A 21,400-nucleotide genomic window follows, 5' to 3' on the forward strand; every position below is an offset into this window, starting at 1 on the left:
CTACTTTACTGAGTGTAGCCCAAATTCAACATTGCGTTTCGCAGAAATTACAGGTTTTTCGAAACGATAACCTTTCAGAAAAGTATGACATTATCACATTTTTTTCTAAAAAGTACTTCTTAATATGGTTTTAAAATGTTATTTGGCGCATTTGAAATTAATAACATTTTTCAGGCATTGTACATGCCATATTAATTTTATTTTAAGTGCTGTTTAAATTAATATAAATAATATTCTGCTGTATTCTCAAAATTGTATATCATAAAACTCGTTAGATTGACATTTCCTGATATGTATGCATTTTTATTAATTTGCTAGGGAAAAAAATATGTCTTTCAAGTTACCTAGGACAATTTCTGGGATATTATTTGCCACTTCTACGTTTTTAGCTTCATAAATTATTTAATGGCGTAACATAGTTTCTTTCCATATAACATATTCGAGATACTAACTTTATAAATACTAAAACCATTTATTTTTTTTAGTTTATTAAAATTATAAAATATTTTTCAATCCTTTGCGCGGTATCACCGTACATGTACGGCGGTACCGTTTGTTTTATTTATATAATATTATTTTCTTATAAATTAAATTGTAGGTAAATTTCTATAACAAAAATACGTTTTAATAATTTTATTAAAAAATATCTAGTGCTTTTGAATTGATTTAAAAAAAAATCCACAAAAGCCGAAAAATAGATAAAATATATTAACGAAATTTAATATAAGAAAAGTGTTGAAATAAATAATTTAAACACACTGATACAAAACAGTAGAAAAATCAATCAAAGTAGATAAACGTTGAGAATTACTGATTTTTTTTCTGTAATTTACTATAATTTTTTTAAGCAAAAAGGAAAACGCTCTTAAAAATCATTACACTTTGTTGTAAATAATAATGTCTTGATATTTGCTATCTATTTCACTTAAGAACTCTTGCAATTTACGATGGTGGAGCGCTTTTGCAAAAATGCTGTTGGTAATCTTTATTACTAATTCAATAATTTGTAACCCTTTAAACGCCAGCGGTTTTTTAGTGAGTCGCCTGTTATTTCTCTTCATGCGTCAGTATCGCTTTCAAAAATAAATTTAAAATACTCAGTTTATTAATAAATGAAGCTAGTATAATAATCTTTACTAATTAAAAAAATGATTCACTGGCGTTTAAAAGGTTAAAAAGTGTCTTGTACAAAGCGTTTCTTGGTGAATCATACAATAAAACGTTAGTTCTTTGTGGCTATTTTGATCTTTAAAATTTATAAATAAATTATTTTTTCACACCTGTATTAATTTTTGCCCCATTGGTTGCACTTCACACAATTATATTTAATGGACGGTGATTTTTTCCATGCATCCAGTGACTTTGACAGCTTTTGCTGTGACTTTTCCGCGTGTGTGTCCCTAAAGTGTCAATAACCCCAAAAAGTTATTCCTTAGGACTCCCAGATGATATAGCGAATAAAAAGAGAAACTTTGGCTGTCTCCCTTATGTCGCAAGACTCATCTACTTTGTTTAACGATTTGTCATTTATTTATGACTTTCTTTTTTTGCTCGTACGAATTTATTATAAATCAAGGATTTGTATCGCTTGTTCCTGTAGAATAATATTATTTTTATGTTGAATAAATATATGAAAATAAAATTCATGAAACATAGATGGACATTTACAATGATAACGTGACAGACTTGTATTAAAACTTGTGTACTGAAAAGAGCTTTTGTTCCTAAGGTTTTGCGGCAACCTTGTGCTTAGTGAATCTGTTGTTTAATTTCTAGAAATATTTTATAATTAATATTTATAATACATGTTTTTTAAACTGAAAATTTCGTATACAATATATTTGCTTTTGTATCAAATTAAATTATAAATGTAAATTAAATTTATCGAGACAGTAAGATATTTTCTGTTCCATGAACTTTTGGTTATTCAAAATGCGAGATATTTTGCTTTCTTTTTTTCTGTACACTCTACATGCATTTCCTGATGGTTTTGTGTATAAGTATACTATATGTGTCTTAGAATTATGCAAACTGATACTCGTTGATTGCGACAGATGTTAAAAGTCTTTACTTGACAGACGCTTTTGTCTAGATAAATAAATAAATTATAAAACTTTTAATGAAACCTTTCACATGTAAAGATAAACTGGCAGAAAGAGAGTGGCGCAGATACGTGCTTAAATCTTATGTGTAGTTTTACGTTGCGAAAAAGTAAGGGAACGACCTTGCTGAAAGGTAATTTACATGGATCTCGTGAGTCGTAACAAGCGTGTAAAAACAAAGTTAGACATACGTACATAGGTATACAGTGCGGAATGGAAACCCGACGCCAGCTGGCATCCATGGACGTGTTTTGGATGAGGATGAAATCCGCGAAGTCCTCATGGATCTGGCAAGAACACGTGCCGCGAAGGTGTCCGGATGTTCGACTTGTTTGCTGGACTAATGAGGGTTGTTTTGTAAGCGGATATTGTTGATGCCCACAGCCCTTTTCCATTGTTTATCTCACGGGGAGATACGGTTTCTTCGGCAACGGACTACGCATTTTCATTTGCCTCTGACAAAAGGCTCTTATGAACCTTCTTTATCAGGGAAAAACTACATTGGACGTTCGACATGTGTTGAAAGGAGAGGATCGATTTCAGGTTTTGTTCTTAGGCACGTAGATAGGTACTAGTACATTGATTGACGTGATGTGAATTGTGTCTTACATCATCAATTCTTACAAAGTCATAATCGATTATTGTAATGTCCAAAACCAAATAATAATTTATCATGTTCAGAACGTATTACGTTGGAAATTTTTCGTGAATATTTTCACCATTATGGAGCCAAGTTAATTTTCTTCTCCCACTTTGACACTTTTGACATTATGGCGCACTGACAAGTGAAAAAGAACGCAAACCGGCGTCTAACTTGACAATAGAGCTCGTGAGACCAAACGTCTGCGAAAAATTTGAAATTTCCCTGTTGTGAAAAATTGTGATATTTTTATTATGCGTGTGACGATGAGTATTTTTTTATAAATTAAATAATCTTATTATACACAATTTAATAAGATTACGTGTGTCACGTTCAGAAACTTTATAATATAAAGTTGATAACATCCTTTATCATTTTTATTGATATGATTGGTAAAATTACGATTTATTCATCAACACAAATATGGAGCATTATTTTGATACATGAAAGGGTAAAATGATCATGAAATATTTTTTCAAGCGCAACTTTTTCAAGGCCTTTTAAATTTAAATAAATTTAATCTATATAAAATAATAGTTTAAGTTCCTTTGGTAAATCTCTATAGACTTTAATCTGAAAATATGTTTAATTTTATTTAGTTGAAACATATGTGCATCGTCCTTTATATGTTTTAAACACATACACAATGTGTGTATTATAAATATGTTTATATGTTATACAGTTGAAAAGCAAGTTCACCGCAAACAGAAAATTTGTAAAAATGCCAAGCTTGGATGTTTGAAACAAGGTCGTTATATGCCAAAAATATTGGCAAAATGCCATTCCTGCCACTCCTTACGTAAAACGAATGTTTGCTCCTTAATCTTGTCTCGCAATTTAAACAAAAGCAAAATAATAGCGATGATAATATAAGATCAAACTTAAAATAAAAAATCGATCATGATTGATTGAACCTTTCATTGCGGCCATGATGTTTTGTGAACTATTATTAGAAAGCAGATTATTGATTCAATTTCCCAGAAACCATTCCGATAGTTTATCACAAAAGGCACAAGCGTTCAAGCTTTCTATATTATATTGCGGAAAAATATTCGCTGAAGGACGATCAGCTCCCTCTGAATGTATATTAATTCGAATAATCTTACTCAAAGTCTGATTTTATCGTATCCACTTGAAGCCGGCACTAAGCAGCTGAATTGAATCCTTGAAAGACACAAAATCAAAAGTCTCATCACGCTTGAGTGTCTTGAGTAAGCTTTCGGTATACACTTTTGCTATAAACGTTATATTAGCATTTTGAGATTAATTATCAGAGTTAAGATTCACATATAGATTAAATATTTTTTCCTATTTAAACCGAGTAAAACTTTAATTTTTATATATTTCTGTTTCTAATTCTAGGCTTCTTCAAACGTAGGTTTAAATCAAATAGTTTATCTCGCTTATTATTGGCAATCAATAAAAAGATATACTATTTTTATACCACAAAGATAAAATTGAACTAATATTAAGTGTATGTTTAAAAGCTCTCGCTGTTTTAATTATCGTTAATTTTATTCTTACATATTTGCTTATATTTAGAAGACTATGATATAAATATATTCTAAATTAATTTTAAATAAGATTTTTAACTCTTGATTATAATTAACAAAGCAGTTTAATAGACGAAAATTTGCAAAAAAATGTACCTACTAGTTATATTTTTTAATTTATTTTTTATTAAGTTTTTGCTAAAATGTATGGTTTGTGCAAATAAATACATAGACCTATCATAATATTTTTAATACAGACAAATTGAAAAAACATGCTATAAAAATACGTCAGTTTAAGCTGATTTAGGGATTGCGATATCTGGATTTTTAATACTGGTATTACCGAAAAAGAAAACATTTAATACCGGTATTGACATTGGTGTTTTTTTTTATTAATTGGTAATATAAAAAATTAGGTTCATTTCTTCAAATTCGAAAGTAATGTTTGATTGCTGAGTTTTGCTTGAATATTTGTAATTCCTTTGAATGTTAATACATGCTTGCGAATTTTTTCAAAAAATCCTGTAATTCAAAAGTCAAAAGGAAGATGTAGAAACAATTGTTGTTTTTATATATATTTTTTTTAATATATTAAACAAGCAAGTCAAATTTAACTGATATTTATAAGAAATTTTCCGTTTGTTTAGGCATATTTCGTGTTTAACCCAATGCTAAGCTTTTGTGAAATTTTCTTTACATTCAGGTACTTCTAAAAATACTTTATACGCTGATCTTTTATTGGGTTTTTTACGAGTACCAATAAAATCATAAGTCATCTGTGTCTAAAAATCTTTTTGTGTTATTTATTTTTTTTTCACTTTCATTCATTGTCAAAAAAAATATTTTTAAAAATACAGGCGCCATTTTGAAACAATTAGTCTATTAAATCGTGGTCATTAGTAGACCGTTTTTAGATGCTTCTTAAAATTTTATACCAAGGATCAGAACACCACTAGCCATTTTATTTTAATAAAATATACCCTTATTTATATATTACTCATTATTTTTGCTCAGTTACGATTTTCCGTAAGAACCTTCCAAAAAAATAGTATGTAGAAAACTGTAAATCTGTTTATTTAAAATCGACATATTTAAAAAAAAGTGGTTTATTTGTGTAATCTAATTTTAATAATTGCACATTTAATATTTATTTTAGAATATTTTTTATTTAAAAAAATATATCTCTCGTATAGTTATAAATTTAATATTATAATAGAAGTAACATAAAATAAATGTGCCAGTAAATGAGAATTATTTTATTTTCCGTTTCTGCTTTCAAATAGTATGAAAAATGTCGTTTTTGTAGTTCTTAGCCTTAAAGATATCGTTTTTAGCAAATAAATGTATGGATTTGAAAAAAAAAAATTAGGTATGACCCATGTTTCATTTTCGATTTTTTTGAATTGTGTAACGGGAATATTGTGACCTTACGGTGCTTTTTGTCTTTCAGTGATATACTGTTTCGTAACAAAAAAATATTCATTCAATGCACCAGAGAATCCTTGTGTATTATTTATGGGAAAACCCTTTTTTCTAGTCGTGTGGTCTTACTATTGCCTATTTTATCCTTATTGATGAATGATTGTTTTTGGTCACAGAATAGAATCCCGCACAGCTTATTTAAAGTTAGAGTTTTTGAGCATTAATGCTTATGTGCGCTTAAAAAATGCAGTCATATGAAGACTACTTTCAAATATACATTAAGAGAAAGTAAGTCATTGATAAAAGTATTATATTATACTTCTAGTTAAGACACTTAGGGAGATCTGTATATGTAGCAATGCTGAATGGTGACCCCTTACACGGTGCCCTTAGGTCTTTTTGTAAAAACAGCTAATTCGCACCTGTGCTAATACTATGACAATCTTTATTATAGTTTACCAGCATATATAGTTATTAATTGTTTTATTTTTATTACTGATAAAATAAATAAAGAGCTAAGGATCTAATTTGATCCTGCTGTACTCCAATACAAGGAAAATATTCGATAACCATAGCTCTCATCTGACGGCGATCATTAAGAAGTTAACAAGATTGTTAAAAAAAAAACGAAGTAAATCTAATCAAGTAATAGGTCAATATGAGCTTTAGTTAAAGTTTATATTAAATAGTTATAAAATTAATTTGCTATTTCCTGTGTGCGTGCTGATAAAATTTGATGATCGTGCACAAGACGTATCGTTTGCGTATGCGAAAATATTTCCTCATCATGTGCATAGTTAAATCCTTATTTATGAACAGCGTTCGCGAAATTAATGGTCCAAGAGAGATAATATATGAATCTGATATCGCATAAATCCATTGTCTACGAAAGCTTCCGAATGGGATTTGGTACGAGCATATTCTCTCCGCACATTCTCTATACTATTTAGATTAATTTAACAGAGATGTCTATTTTTGAAAAATCGATACATGCTTTCACCATACACGCGACATAAAATATACGTATGTCGCGACTGTGACATCTTTATATCCCAATGTCGCGATATTGGAAAAGTTTAGCGTGTAAATAAGTCTCGCGTGTTCAACTCCATATAAGAGATCTTATTTGTAGCAACAAATCGCTGAAATTGAAAGGCGAAACTATTGTGTAAACATTTTTTTATGTCGTATCTCCGCCCAATGCGGCCCATATAATCCCCTCTCTTGAGACAAATAACCTTATAGCTTTGCTCGCATCTGTATGCAATCACCGACCATTTTCTGTTGATTGAACATCCTCCTCCCCAAACAAAGTGGCAATTTTGATTGAAGTACCTTGTTCTTCGCTTCCCTAGAAAATACTTGGCCCCCTTTCATCCCACGCACGAATACGTTTCCACGACTATATCGCATGGGGGGTTTGTATATGGATTGACTTAAGTGATCGATATATATTCATAAAGAGCAATAGGTAATCAAACTATGATAATAAGTTTTGCTCGTGTGAGATTTTAGACTATTAAAGATTATCAAACAATGCTCTCAAACTACTTTTAAATGCACTGTTATAAATTTATGGCGTAATCAAAAGATTATACAAATTTATAGCAGCATCAAAGGATTATACAAGTTTTAGTTAAAACATGAAAACTGTATCGCACTAATCGGTAATCGTATACAAAAGCAGGTTAGCTTAAATTTAGTAAATAATAGGTGTGTTAATAAAGTAATTCTACAGTATCTATTGGTACATAAAATAAATATTTAATTTTACATTAAATAATTATTTTTCTTCATGACAAATTCAATGCAAATTGAAGCAGTAAAAAATATTTAAAATCAATGGGATTGTAAGATCAAACAGAGATTTTTTTGTTATATAACGCGATGGAACGGCGTTCCGGCACATTTTTAACGATATTTTTAATGTTTCAAAAGCAATTGTTATTGAATACACGTGTATAGCGGTTGAAAATAAATTTTTTTTTGCTGGTTTAATAATGCTTTCTAGCGCAAAATTTTGTAGTATCTTTCTCAATACATATTACAATACATCATATTTTTTACATTAATATACATATTCATAAAAATTACAAAAGCAGCTATGTAAGATGAGAGAGACTAATTTTTATCTTTCTGATTTAAAAAAAATATTTAATGATAGAATTTATATTATTATTTAACAATAATATGATAGGGTACGCTCGGGATAAGAATGCTGGTTTGTTATTGTGTGCGTGTACATGTATATGAGAGGGAGTAGCGATTTAGCGTGTACTTCGTTGTCTCGCTTTCTCTTTTAAGGACAGTCGCTGATTCGTCAACGCTGGTATTCGTCATTAAAGTGCAGTGTGGCACAGAAGTTCGATATTCTCTAGTGATTTACTTTAAATAATTTCGTGTTGATATTGGTTTTACCTAGATATGCTCACTGTCCCATGGGTAGGTCACTAAACTCGTGCCAGTGTTTTTCATTTATAAATGAAATTTTAAGAGAACAAAATTTCTCGGGCATATCTGGGTTAATTGATATCAAGGCTTCAAATATACACTGTAACTTATTCTTTCTCTTACCCGTGGATTAAAATATTTTAATTATTTTTCCATTAATCCGTATGTTGTTGGTTATTTTACACTATTCTCTGTAAGGCTTAAAAAAGTTATTATTCTTATCGTTGCGCCAATGATATTTTTTTAATTTATGCAATGGATTCTAATGATTTAATAGAGTCGTTGAGCCATTAAACAATCTGCGAATAATTTCTTTCCCCATTTTATATCTTTTTGCTTTTGAAGAATAGCTAAAAACTTCATTATTTTTTTGACTAGTGAAAGATTTTGAATTTTGCAAATATTTAATTAATGACATCAATGTCTGGTTTCTTGGATTATATAATATATTTTTAATTGTCCGTTGAAATTTCCAACTTAGCTCAGATGTATGTATGTTAAATAAACATGTATTTTCTTTTAAAATAAAAAAAATAAATATTCTGAGCGAAATTGTTTTGAGCCACACAGTTCACGCACACAATAACAAACCGGAATCCTTATCCCGAGCGTACTTTTTTCCACAAAAATATACTTTTAACGCCTTTAATGTAGTAAACAATTCTGATAAAATATTGTTTATTTAAATATATTTTTACAATTAAAATATCCTATAGACATTTTTTACATATTTTAACATTTAGTAATTTTGGCACCCATAGTTAAAAAAATATATAAAATTGTATTTGTTTTATTCAAGTTAAATTGTATTGTTTGCATTATCGCTCTTTTCAATCTTTATAAATTAAAATGGCGTTCTATAATATTTTACGTGATATATGCAATGTAAATGCAATATATGCAATATATGCAGTAAAGCGTTTTATACAAATTTTATTTTACTTGCGTATTCGTAATTTGTTATTGATACCCGATAAAAAAAAAATCAAACTAGAAAATAAGATAGATACGCAACTTCAATGTCAAAGTATATTTCTTAAGATACAAAAACAAATAGTATAAATAGTATTTTATTTTATATTTGTATTGTATTTATTTATAAATATGTACGTTGCTACGATTTTACAATTTAACTGGCAATGTGACATGAAGAGTATATAAAAACAGTGACTCGGCATTTGTAAGTAGAATTCTTGACTTTTTGTGTGCACAATAAATGAAATTTCGCTCGAAAGACGCCGCTTTTAATAAGAGAGATAGCGAGCGAATTCAATTTGTGATATATGCAAAGATGCAAGACAAACACATCCGTAAGAGGGAATTGCTCTGACGCAAATAAATATTTGGCATGAATTTCATACGTATACACCGTGTCCAAACATTCAGTCCACGTTCGTCCCTGGAACACAAATTCTGGTTTTGGATCGTGCTCCAATCGCAAATGTAACAGCAAACACCCAACCCCCGTGGTACAAAACCTCCACTACTAATTCGACGGCTAACTGAGCAAATAATTATTTTATTTAACGTCTAGTAGTGTCGATGTTCGTGTTTGAGAGCATAATCTGATAAATAACAGCAATAAATAATAATATGGTACACAAAGATCATTGCAATTAAAATTAAAGTAAATTGTATGACAGATTTTTTATTGTTTTGTAATCAAAATTATTTTAAATGCATTCTTAAGATTGATTTTAATTTATAATATAGTCCTAGATTTTTTTATGAAGTTTTTTTGGTAAAATTAAAACTCTTTTAAATCACACGCGGATGTTGTGGGTCAATTGCATCGCTTGATAATTCAACCAAAACTATATGTTTAAGTCTTAACTTATTTTTTTAATACAATGTGTAGATGGCATCATCGGTTTTTATGCGATAGACGCATTGTATATTGCATATCTTAACGCACAATTGTGTAGTTTTTCAAGTGCCCACGAGTAATTAACGGGGTGGATGCGTTAACCAGGGTGGTCCATGAAATCTTTCGATTATAATGCAATTGTTTAGTATCGAGTTATTTCCTCTTTAATTTGACCTTTTGTCAAAACGAGTTGTTATTTATTTTTCATAAATTTAAAACAATCGTTTAAATGACTTAAGAATCGCCGTAGCAACTAGTTAGACAACTACATTTTATCTATCATTACTTTAAAAATATTTCCCTCCTTAATAATTTAAAATCTAAACTATACTTTGAAAAGATTTGATTATAAATAATAGAGTGAATATAAAGCATGTTGAGAATCAGTATGATATTAAAAATATGTTTTGAATATAAATAATAAAGCATGTTGAGAATCAATACAGATTTTTATTGCATAATTGTGGCAAAAACGTTTTACTTTTTTTTTAAGAATCAAAAAATAATTTAGGAGTTTTTAAAATTTAAAAAATACTACAGCATTGCTACTAAAAATAATAAAAAACATTTAATTTTGTTTATCTCAAAAGCAATATGTAAATAACAAATACAACCCTGATATAAAAAATAAAAAAATCATCCAGTATAATTTTTTTTATTATTATTTTTGAATCACTTTATTATCTATTGCGTGGGTTATTGTCCATAATGAGTCACAACAGTTAATGTGTTCAGGCTATTTTAATTTATATTTGTGTATATTTTTAGAATTTCGGGTGCGCGTCAAGGTGCTTTGCATGAATGCAAAAAGTACGTGATTCATTCAGTCTCATCGAGACACGAGCCACGAGCCGCAGTTGAAATAGTTTAAGGCTAAACGTAAGAGTCGTACGTGCCCTCCGCCAGGGCTCTGCCCTTGACCGTTCTGGCCTCCCTACAAAAAGTGACTCTGCCCTTGCTGGCTAATCACAATAAAAAAGGCACACACAGAGACCATAGCCTTTAGTATTGCGCTGCGTGGACTAGACTCTCCATAACTATAATATAAAGTATGTGCCTCTAATGGCTGTTATATATTTTAGTTAACCATATTTTAAAAATTTAAAAAAATTGAATTTAGTCTCTTTTAGTACACCATACGAAATATGAAAAAGCATCCATCTTTGAAATTTAAAATGGCAATTAAATGGCAACAATTGATTTGATTATTAATAATATGCTTAATACATTTCTTTATTACAAATCATAACTTACAGTTAAGATGTATTAGAAACGTTTAATAAAGGTACATAAATTTTATTAAAACTGTGACTCCTCATCCATAATTTTTATTTGAGAACCAAAAAAATATTCAGCAAACAGTACAATATAATTAATAAAACATTTTTGGACATATGTAAAAATGTTTCTAAAAATAATTTAAGCTACTGTTTAATGAGACACAACATTAGTATTTTATGAACGATTGGATAAAACACAATCTTTCAGTTCGAAAACCTTTGCTGCGTTTTTATCTTTTTATGCGAACGTTCACACCTCGCTCCCCATACAGTTTATATAAGTATGTACATATCTGTGTATACTTTACATTATGTTATGGATAGCTTAAATTTAAGTTCACCGCCAAGCCAATAAACGACTTTCTTTGAAACATAAAAATATACATTTAACTTTACCTTCTGAAGGATTACGACGTACAAGTATGTTTCTTAGAAGTATGCACGATAATAAATTATCAAAATGAAATCCCTTAAACGTTACTGATTAAAACAGTGCTAAATTCTTCAGCACTGAACGCACGCATATATATAATATGTAGCTCTGTATAGCTTTGCTCCGTTTAAATAGGACCTTATATAGTTCGTTGTATACAGCCCTCGCAAAAGTACAAGACGAGATTAAATCACATAAGCTCACTCTTAACTCGAGTTGCCTCTTCTAATTTAGTGTTGTACGGCAGCTTAGAACTTGATTCTGCGTCGCAACGCAGATCCGGAATCCAAACAAGTTTTCAATGTTATAATACTTTTCAGACTCCTGAGGAGAATCTCGTTATATTATCCCAGTAATACATGAAAGTCTTCTAGACTATGGATGTATAGGGGCGGGGTCGTGCTCATTTATTATGTTGAGCAAATATATATTTTGTGACGTAATTTATGCCAGATATGGACTACACCCCTTTTAAGCTCGAGTTCATGGAAACGAGTTTATTATTAGAGTGCGTTCTTGGGTTTCATTACGGGGGTGTTTAAAAAATAAACATCATTTAAATAAAGGCGCGAGGGCGAAATAAATAAGATTTATATATAATTCATAATGATTTAAAAATAATAAGAATATATAATAAAAAAAATTATCAAGATACATCTGATAAAAATATTCCTGGAACGACGATTCCGTTTATTATTTATGTCTTGAACTTTTTTATTTCAATTTAAAATTTGCAATAATACATTGAGTCTTTCACCCAAGTTCTCTCAAAAACGTGTATTTTGTTATTCACGTATCAAAAATTATCATAGCCTTTTTTTGTTAAAAATTAAATTTGTACAAATATTTTTTAAATTTTTACAACGGCTGCATAAGAAAAGGTTGACCTGTACCAGACGTTTTTGCGTAATTTAAAAAAAAATCAGTACTTTGAAATTATGAAATAATATTTTTATTCCGTTTATGTAATAATATTTGCATTTTTGTAAAGAAAGTAACGTTCAGTGCTCATTAAGATTTTACATAAATAAATATAAAATATAAATTTATTTCAATTAGTAAGTAATAAGCTATAGTAATATTGTATAAATATAAGTGCATCTAATTAGTCTAAATAAACTATTTATATGTATCAGTAAAGCTGGTTTATTTTATTAAATCATTGAAACACTATTTACACTCTCTTTTTCTTAAAAAAAATTCTTAATGTATTTCGGCACGCAAATTAAAATTATATGCTTCGCGAGTACCACCCTGCCTTTCTTTGCGACATCTCTTTTAAGACATTCTTCAAGACTTTTACGGTGCAAGTAAAATTTAAAAAATTTCAGTCACGTTTTAACAGAACGATGGCGCTAACAATATTTTCATAACGTTCAGAATAAAATAGAACCATTTATTTATTTACATTATGACGTCAACGTTCGAATATTGTATCATAAATTTAAGTAAAAATTAAAAAACTAATATATAATAAATTTTAAACTTTAAAAGCTTATCAATGCAATAATGTTTATTTTAGTAGCCGTATCGATACATCTTTGCGGTATTTATAGTTATTATTTTTTTTAATAAAAGTGTCATTTTTTACGGTTTAGTCTCTTAACAAGTTATTTTTAACAGGCGTAAAAATTTCTTCCAGAAAAACCAATTTTCCAACGAGTCAAAGACACATGGCGCGAACGTGGCTCTCATTCTTTCTCACTCTCTCGTTCGCTTTCGGCCTTTTATGAAATATTCTCTGAAAACACGGTATTTCCGGAGCACTCCGGAGGACTCCCGTGAAAAACCACCCTGGATTAATTCATAAATTCGGCGGCGGCGGGGAGATAAGCTCGGGAAAAAAAGCTTTTAAAGATGTCTACTAATAAATTCGAACCGAAAATGTGGCATAAATCAAGTGGGCGCACTCTAATATCACCTTGGCTAATATCAGTGTGAAGGAAAATACGGTCGCGAATATAATAAGCCCTTTTGTACACCTTAAATGAAATTGTAGGTTATACCTCTTATGAATGTAGTATTATATAAAATAAAATGGGAAGTTTGTCGCTATATATCACAGCGTGGAATAATACAAAAATCCATAACTGAAAATGTCGATGATAAAAAATTCGTAATTTACATACGCAGTTAAAATAACCAACGTGTGTATGATCATAAAGTTATATTTAATCATATATTTTTCATTTAATACAACAGCTATTTATTTAGATATTTATGTCATTCATAATTTAATAACTCTTTCAGCACATTATTTATCTTATATGACTTTTGGGTATTTTTATATGTAAAAATATTTATATCGTGTTATTACGTTCAAGGAATAAAAGTTATAAATACTGAACTATTTACTATAGAAAATATTTTAAGTAACGCATTTTTAGGATGCGAATATTTGGAATGGACATAACATAAATTTATGGTAAACATATTGTATTTTATTAATCAATATAAACAAGTATTTGATCCTTGCTAAGACAGATGTATGACTTTAAAGCTTTGATCCCTATAGGATAGATTTTGCACGGCTTTGCGTCACAGAGACCAAAGCTTAGTTCCACGTACTAGTAAAACATGTATGCGAGTTCCAAGATTGTGTGATTACATAAAGAAACACCTGAAACGATTCTTTGGTTATATTCAAAACAATTTCATAAGCTTCGATCCTAATATATGAACCTAATTATGTTATTATATAAGTAATAAAAATATTTTTTTAGAATAAAATACATAATTTAATTAAATATACCTATGTTATAATAAATACAAATCTAAACGAATACTACATCATTTACTTTTTGATGTATTTATTTTTTAACAAAGCATCAAATATTTAATTTTATTTTGGTTGCTAAAAATTCAACAGAATAAGAATTAATTAGTCTGCTATAAAATATGTTTTTACATTTTTAATTAACCGAAAAAATATTTCTTATAATATATTTTAATTAAATTTAATAAAAGAAGTTCAGTGCCTGTTCAATAAGTATTTGTTTTTAAATTTTATAAAAACAATCAAACACATACTTACATATTATTAACGTAGTGTATTATCATCAATTTTAAAACATGCAACATTTATTATAAAAAAATGATGATCTTTACCTATTAATTAATTATTACAAAAAAATTTAATTGATATTTTACTTTTGAAAAACTGTTGTTGTAATCTAAATATTTTGCAATCTAAAATTAGTAATATTAATCCATTTGTCTTTTTATCAGGATTTTGCAATTTTTCTTCAAATTATTTTCGCTTACGCTCTTCTTATTAATTAGAGTCGTATTTGTTATTGACTTATATTTTATTACCCAGTATTTTAAAAACACAAATATTATTATTATATAAGTCGGCATGTATTAATTAATACACACTACAAATAATAAATGCTTATTTTTTTAATTCTAAAAATGTTGTGTTTTATGTATGTTACAGTGAATGTTTATTACTAGTAAAATTTTAACTAACGTTTTAAAGAAATCATATTCGAATACATTTTCCCAGCTATATACATTTCTACTAGGCAAAATATAATTTAAATGATCCAAAACGAATTAAACGCAATGAAAACTCACGATAGTTTTTGAACTTTTTTAAAGTTAGATTTGGGTTAGAAATATGTTGTTCTTTATACATATTACAGTAAATGTTTAGTAGCCAATAAAAGTTTATTAAAATCATATACACTGGTAAATATATATAATTGCTGTTTAGCTGATGATATGTTACTTTAAAATATCTATGAAACGCAGTTTAAGCGTTGCAAAACATATATTTTCCGTTTAAACTCATACCAACTTGACCTAATGAAAATTCTAAAACTAACTGCAATTTATTAACTATATTTATGTTAAATCGATTGGGTTAGGTTTGGGTTTGAAATTCGGTATATTTATGATGTATTTTTGTATGTATATTATAGGGAATGAGAATTAACATTAAAGTTACATTTTGATTGTCGTTTCATATTTAAATACATTTTTACCAGTAAATATATATTTCTTAAAGTGAAAATGAAATATAACTGATAAGCGCTAGTAAAAGTCTATGAATCTCTATTGTTTAATTGCAAAGCGTTTAACATAATAAAAGTTTTAAAACTATTTCTTTTTATTTTAAAAGATCAATTTGTTTCAGTTAGGTTCTGGTTTAAACAGCAAGTAGACGTTTTGCAACTGTCTAATTGAGTTTCATATACTTTTAAATGAGCATATAATTTTACTAGTTGAAATATATTTTACTATAAATGAATATCTGTCGATAAAAATGTATTCGGATGGAATTTTATATTTATTTACTAGTTAAAATATAGCTTTAGAGAAAAAAAAAATTTATATATAAATTACAGTGAATGTGCACTATCAATAAATTTAAATTTTCTCTGGCGTTTCAGTTAAATCATATTCGAATATATTTTAACCACTAGATATTTTTAAAAGCAAATAACTTATAGGCGCTAGTAAATTATATGTTGTTTTAAAATGTCTATAAATTTTTACTGTATAATTGCAAAGCGTTTATTTGCTATTACGAATTACCTAAACCAAACTTTACAAAATAAAAGTTTCAAAACTAAATATATTTTTAATTTTATAAGGTTAATTTGTTTCGCAACGTTTCGCTACTGTCTAATTGAGTTTTAAATACTTTTAGAGCAGCATATGAATTTACTAGTTAAATTATATTTTTGCTAGTAGAAATATATATTTACCGGTAAAAATGTATTCAGATATGATTTCACTGATACAGAATAAAAAAATATATTTGTAGTAGTTAAAATATATCTTTAGTAAAAAAATACATTTATTTAAACACATATTATGTTCTAAATAGCACTTTTGTCATCGCACTGTTTTTGTTTTAAACTCCTATTTTCCTACATGAACTAAAAAATTGTATGTTTTTTTCTTCACTTATATTAATTTTGATCTTTATAAATAAGCTTGACTCAGTATTTATTTATTTATTTTTCATATTTAATTTAAATTAATGCTAATTACTTAGAAAAACTTTAAAAAAAACTCTTTTTTATATTTGCAAAATAATATTTTTTCACATACATTTACAGCATTTTTTTTATATAAAGAAAAATGATTTTAATATATCTATAAATCAATATATAAAATATTTTTTTCAATGTACAATTTATTTTTATTTATTATAGTTTTTGCAACTGATAGTTCATATATAGCAAGGGTGGCTAAAGCGTCGAACGCGGTCGACTGGTCGACCGCGTAACTATTCTTAGCGCCCGCCATAAAAAAATCAATAGAAGAACATATTGTTTTATTTATAACATATTTTTATGTTTGTGTGAAGTAATCAATAATTTCTGTTATTAAAATATAATTGGCATTATCTATGTTTATTTTAATTTAAATGTGACCACCACTAATAAGTTAAAAAGCAGGTCACTCGTAGTGAGCAAAAGTTTTGCCACCTCAGATATATAAAATATTAAATACTTAACTTAAGTTTATGCTCTAATGTGTTACCTTATTTATTACATATAAATCTAGATATAAATATTTAGTAACCTGTTTATGAAGGCATATTTTGCCGTCCGTTACGTCAGAACAATAAAGCGCTGATATTCAAAGTAAAATTTAGAAACTTTTACGCAGTTTTTATGATAATTAATATTAACAAGGCTTTGATTTTATTATTCTACAATTTTAATCTAATAATACTGTAAGCAAAAAAATAATTAAATAATAAAGTAATATTTGTCCCACCTGCAAATATAATATATGTAGACCTTATAAATTTCTTTCTTGTCGTATTCGACAGGGCTTTGCTATGAGATGTTTATTCACAGTAGCATAAATAAGTGAATCACCGTTTTCTTTTTCAATAAATAAGATACACAGCCGCTTTTCAAAAGTGTCGTTTGACGTTACGGTATCCGATTTTACTACACGCCGTTCGCACTCAACACTTTGCCAATTTTCTCGTGAATATTTAACGGGTAGGTAAGGGTATACGTAGGACGCGTGACCGATGGAAATACACCAAAGCCGGGACAGGGTTTGTGTTATGGTGATGTAACTTCCGTCCGGGCCGGAAGTCGCGTATGAACCCGGCGACGGGGGGCGCCAGGGCCGCATCGAGGGTAGTGGAAGCTAGCCAAGCGCCCTGACAACCGGCGGCACCTGCGTTTTCATATTTTCTTCCGGGAAATTTATTGCCAGCGGGACCGGCCTGAATATACAATGCAATATGCCATTTGTTACCCCTGATATACGACCTGGACATGGAAAGCGCGTTTGCCAATATCTGTATGTTAGTGTGCGAGTCGTAATTATCGTAGCAGGGGCGGCTATGTGTCACCGGGGAGACGTTGCACATGCGAATTTGAATTTGCTACGATGCATTTACATCGATATATTCTATAAGGGTAGCTACAAAGCATTGTTATCTAGATTACAAATAATTAAAATACACCATTGAATAATAACTTCAGAACAGTATCCTCTTTAAACCAATCTTATTTGGGCTTAACAGAATCTTAATCATATACTTCTTTGATAATAATGGCAAGTTGCGTAAAATTTATGTATAAAACAATTTACTTTAATTCCTAAAAAATTGATTTATATATATATATATATATATATATATATATATTTTACTACGGTTATGTATCTTCATTTGAGTATTCAACTCTCTCGAGATTACATTTTTCAGTATTTATTATTGATGTGTCATATGTGATTTTTATATTGCTCTTAAGCTATTCGTCAATGTTATTATATGTAGGTGTCGATATTATACAACTGTGCTAAATCAGAAAGAGTCTAGGTTAAACCAATATGGTTGTAACAGATTTTAGCGATCAGTAGTAAAATGGTAATATTCCTAATAAAGACTCGTAATGCACGAGTCTCTCTGGTCTTTGCGTTGAATCAAGTGTATGTGTCTTTTATTCCTTAGAATAATCGTATTAAGAGCTTATTAAAGCATATTAAACTTAACTTTTAAATGAAACAAAAGTATGACTCCCGGGTGTATCTATATAAGCGAAACCATTTTGGTCGCTTCCTCGTCATAAATAGGATACGTATAATAATGCTTTTAATGCGCAAGATACCAATTTTTTTTTTCCGTATTTAGGCTAGATTTTTTTTGCAGTAATCAACACGAATATTTTTCAAAGGTCTGCGTGGCCATTGTAAGTTAAGTTGCCTTTAAAATTGTTAGGTGTTCTAAATTATTGTTTTTTTTAATTATGACTTTTATATGCATATTTCAGGGCTATTTATAAAAAATACTTTCCTTCTTATTTTTTTTTATTAGAAAATATTTATTACCAAATATACGACTTAGCGTAATTTCAATTAAATATCGCAAAATTTATCACTGACATTAAAAAAATCGAGGTAAAAACAAATCTATGAAAATAAAATTTTATATAAATCACTAATTCCAATCTTTCAGACATGATAAAAATTGAAAAAAACAATACGGTTCATATGAGATTTAAACTCAGGTCTTTCAAGTCTATAGACAGCGACTTACACCACTTGAAATAAGCTTTTTTATGAAAATCTTCATTGCTACTAAATAGTAAATATTTGCATGAATGATATCATAACATATAGATTAGATAATATAAGCGTCGCGTAAAACTTTTCGCTTACAGAACATAGCAGTAAAAAAAATGGTCCTTTTCTCCCGCTTTTAACCAATTTTGAGGCGTCGCAAAATGATAATTATTTTTAACGAAAATCTTCATTATTCGAGCTTTTTGTCTATGTATATTATCTCCTGTCTTTTCGCAGTTTTTAAACCTAAATTACTCGATTTGATGTAATGACAAGCATCACTATTTTTATTAATTTATTTATTTATTTTCCTAAGATAAGTATAATATTGATTTTAAATGCGCCGTTATATATTTAGCGTGCCTTTTTGCTTTGCAATTTATAAATCACTAAATAATATATTATAGTTCGTGATTTGTTAGAAGGTATTCCATAGCTCGATAATATTTAATTTATTCGTAATATATATTGTTTAAAGTTGTAAGGTATTTAACAACAGGTAAATTTAATTTACATAATTTTTTATAATCGCAACTACAACATAAAAATATTACAATAATGTTGTATAGTCGTTTCTCTTTGTTTGAATTATGTATATTTATTTATAAATTATTAAAATAATGCGATATTTTTGCAAACAATTTATTATATTTATTAAATACTGAATCAATATCAAATAAAATGAAAAATACGTCATGGAATATTAAACATATTTATTAATGGATAAAGTATAAAATAAAGAGGTATTATAAAAATTATTTAAGCAATAAATAAAATAAAAATTTAATACTAAGTGAAATGTTTTTTAATTATAGTATAAAACGAAACATTGTCAAACCTAATATTCGAAAAAATCATTGAAAAAACAAAAGCATATTATATTTCGTTGTTATAACAACATAATATAACAAGCTTTGAAAAAAAATTTGTCTAGTGAAATAGTGTCTCGTTTAATATATTTTCTTGATTATGTTTGTATATAATTAGTGATAGTTATGTGTTTGAGCAATTTGGCAAAAACCTGGAAAAACTATTGTTTCATCTTATCGTCTGTATATTTCTTATTTTATATATATTATCTTATATATGTACACAAAATGACAATCTGAAAATAGTATATTTAATATTCGAATTTAAATTATTCATATCTTTTATTTAAAATCCATGTATTAATATGATGTGTAGGCAAAAACACTCTGAAAAAGCTGGTAAAAGTTTATTATTTAAACATATAAAGAGAAATGTAGACTCCGCTATTACGAGGTATGTCAATTTGTATTATTGTCGGCTGTGATGTCTGTGGAGCAGTTAGGATTTGTCGTGATATGTTTTTATACTGGTTTCTCGACGATCCACTGATGTCTCTAGTATCTTCTGGCTCAGCTCACTGCGACTTCGCCTCTTTTACATTTTTTTGATTATGTGGCGAAGTTTATTATTTTTTTAAAGCTGGTTCGAGACAGCTCTGGCGAATCGCAGATGATGTTTGTGAGACATTAAATGTGTTTATGTCTTAAAAAAGAATGGTTCATATAGGCACTCCGGTGATTGGTAGCCAAAGGGTAGCAGAACAATAATATTATGTACGTGGTAGAATGTATTGGCAAGCAGTACTTTTCGGTGTTACTTATGGGTTATAAACTGTTGTGCTATATAGTTTGACATGCAATATTTTCGATTATTATCGCAATTGTTTCTTTCATTGTTAAAATTACTGTATGTAACCCTAATTTTAATGCGTATTTTTATTTCTTTAAAATAGTCATTAAAATGACCTCAAAATTATATCAAACTGTGTACGTGGTTAAAACCTTAAAAGTGACCTTTTCAAATTACAATTAATAAAACATTTTGAATATTGAAGAAAATATTTTTACATAATATCAAACATATGTTTTTAAATATTACTAAATATAAAATAAAACACATATTTTTTGCTTGTTTTATAATTAAATTATATATAAAAGAACAGTATTACGTCAAAGAGCAATTATAAATATGGTAATAAAATTAATAAAACCATTTGATTAAATTTATAGTAATTATTAGAAATCCAATTAACCGTTGTCGTTATTAACAAATCATCGGAAAAACTGTAGTACTTAAATCGTAATTAAAGCTATAGCAATAAAATAAATTATTGATTAATCTATTTTCCCTAAAT

At 28.3% G+C, this 21,400-nt stretch overlaps 1 protein-coding gene across 1 annotated transcript in view; it reads left to right on the top strand.

Annotated features, from left to right (window-relative positions):
- Positions 1–21,400, top strand: part of LOC148226760 (C3 and PZP-like alpha-2-macroglobulin domain-containing protein 8) — a 246,540-nt gene that overhangs the window by 104,276 nt on the left and 120,864 nt on the right. The gene's annotated exons all lie outside the window — the stretch shown is intronic.

Source organism: Plectrocnemia conspersa, unplaced genomic scaffold (genome assembly GCF_051122295.1).
Source record: "Plectrocnemia conspersa isolate PC_06_02 unplaced genomic scaffold, ASM5112229v1 ptg000014l, whole genome shotgun sequence".
NCBI classification, from domain to species: domain Eukaryota; kingdom Metazoa; phylum Arthropoda; class Insecta; order Trichoptera; family Polycentropodidae; genus Plectrocnemia; species Plectrocnemia conspersa.